General features: G+C 34.1%; 1 non-coding gene across 1 annotated transcript; it reads right to left on the bottom strand.

The window, feature by feature from the left end:
- Window positions 1-655: 655 nt before the first annotated feature.
- Window positions 656-728, bottom strand: TRNAF-GAA (transfer RNA phenylalanine (anticodon GAA)). The gene has a single exon. It is a non-coding gene; the product is annotated as a tRNA-Phe (tRNA).
- Window positions 729-1,750: the final 1,022 nt, after the last annotated feature.

Raw genomic sequence — 1,750 nt, 5'->3', positions numbered from 1 at the left:
AAAGATACGTACACTCCTTGTCACTTCAGACAATGTCCAGTTTCCTCCAACGTTCGAGCAAGCAACACGTACATGCTTCGTACACTTCATAATGCATAGTACACCATAAATACATTATCTACAATAAATATTTGGGTCTTACAAATTTCAGACACTAATGTCATTCACGTCAAAAAATACTTTAAACTTTGAATAAACGATGCAATCAAGGACGAAGGCATAGCGAATAACGATGCATACTAACGATGGGAAACTAATGCAATGTTACCTTCAGGGATCAACGATGCAACAATTTCAAACACTAAGGTAATTCACGTCAAAAAAATACTTTAGACCCATCCATGAAACTTTGAATTAACATTAAGGACGAAGGAGTAATTTTGTCGTTAAGGAACTGTAATATACAGTATCACCCATAATGAAATTTATGAACCTAAATTTGAAATTTGACACTCAAAAGTAAATATAAGTTGGTATAGTATCCGTTCTTTAAATAGTTAAAATTCAACTTTGGAAATTGGAATAGAAGCACCAAAAATAAGTACCTACTTGAATTTGTTCCGTTTCTAAGAACATGCAAGTAGAATGCGTTAAGGGTTAAATAAGTTTGTTCTATTTTCTGAGAGTTGTAAAATTATAAAAACCAAAACTAAAATGCGGTGAAGGTGGATCGAACACCTGACCTTCAGATCTTCAGTCTGACGCTCTCCCAACTGAGCTATCCCCGCGATTTAATAAATTAAACGATTCCGTACAATTCATTGTAACTAAATGGGTTGATTTTTAAGTGCAAAACAGCCACAAACAATTTTGGTCTGTATGACTATGCCTAGAAAACAAAAGTATCATTGTATACGTAAACTTTAAAAAACTACATCTAGTTCTACATAATACATATCGATGTGAATATAATGTAAACAAGAAGTGAACTATAGATCTTGTTATTAGACCATTCCCAATGGTACGCCCTCAAGGAGTGTCCTCACCTTGCCCTCGAGGGCACCGTTGGCATTCCCCATTTCCTCATGTGTCCTCACCTTGCCCTCAATGTTTCGCCCTGCAATTTTTCATGCACAAGCACAAATGAGGACGGAGAGAGAATCTTGTACATTCTTTTTACTTGTACTCTAGGAGTAGAAACTTGTACATTCTTTTATTTAATTAATTTTGTGGGGTATGTGATGAGGAGGGAGTATGTCATGGTTGGTAGTGGTGTGTTATGTAGTGTTATGGGAGGAAGTGGTGAGAAAGGAGGAGAGATAAAGCTGATGTGGCGCCGAGAAAGTGCCCATGACGGCGTCATGGTTGGGAATGGTCTTAAAATCTTAGTTGATTCATAAACTAGAACAATCTGATACTATTTTTTTTTTCCGTAAAAAGAATACCTTTTTATAAAAAATAATACTACTACTAAATACATAAATGCTTACAAAATGAGCTAAAAATAAATACTACTACTAAATACTACTACTAAATAATACTACTACAAAATGATAAAGACAAACAATTTCATGTTATAAGGGAAGTCCCCATCATTACAAACAAAGAAATCTGAACAGATTATACATCTCAACTTAAAGGAAGACATGTTTGATCTTCTGTTTTTATTATCATATCTTTGGAGCATGATTTTAGCATTATAGGTCAAACATTGACTATATGGATTGTTAAGGAAAGAACAAACAATGTCTTGATCATATGAATAACAAAGTTGAGAGAGTAAAGGATATGAAATATATTACTTAGCAAT

This window comes from Rutidosis leptorrhynchoides, chromosome 5 (genome assembly GCF_046630445.1).
Source record: "Rutidosis leptorrhynchoides isolate AG116_Rl617_1_P2 chromosome 5, CSIRO_AGI_Rlap_v1, whole genome shotgun sequence".
In the NCBI taxonomy this organism is placed as follows: Eukaryota; Viridiplantae; Streptophyta; class Magnoliopsida; order Asterales; family Asteraceae; genus Rutidosis; species Rutidosis leptorrhynchoides.
This window is presented reverse-complemented; position numbering and strand designations above follow the sequence as displayed.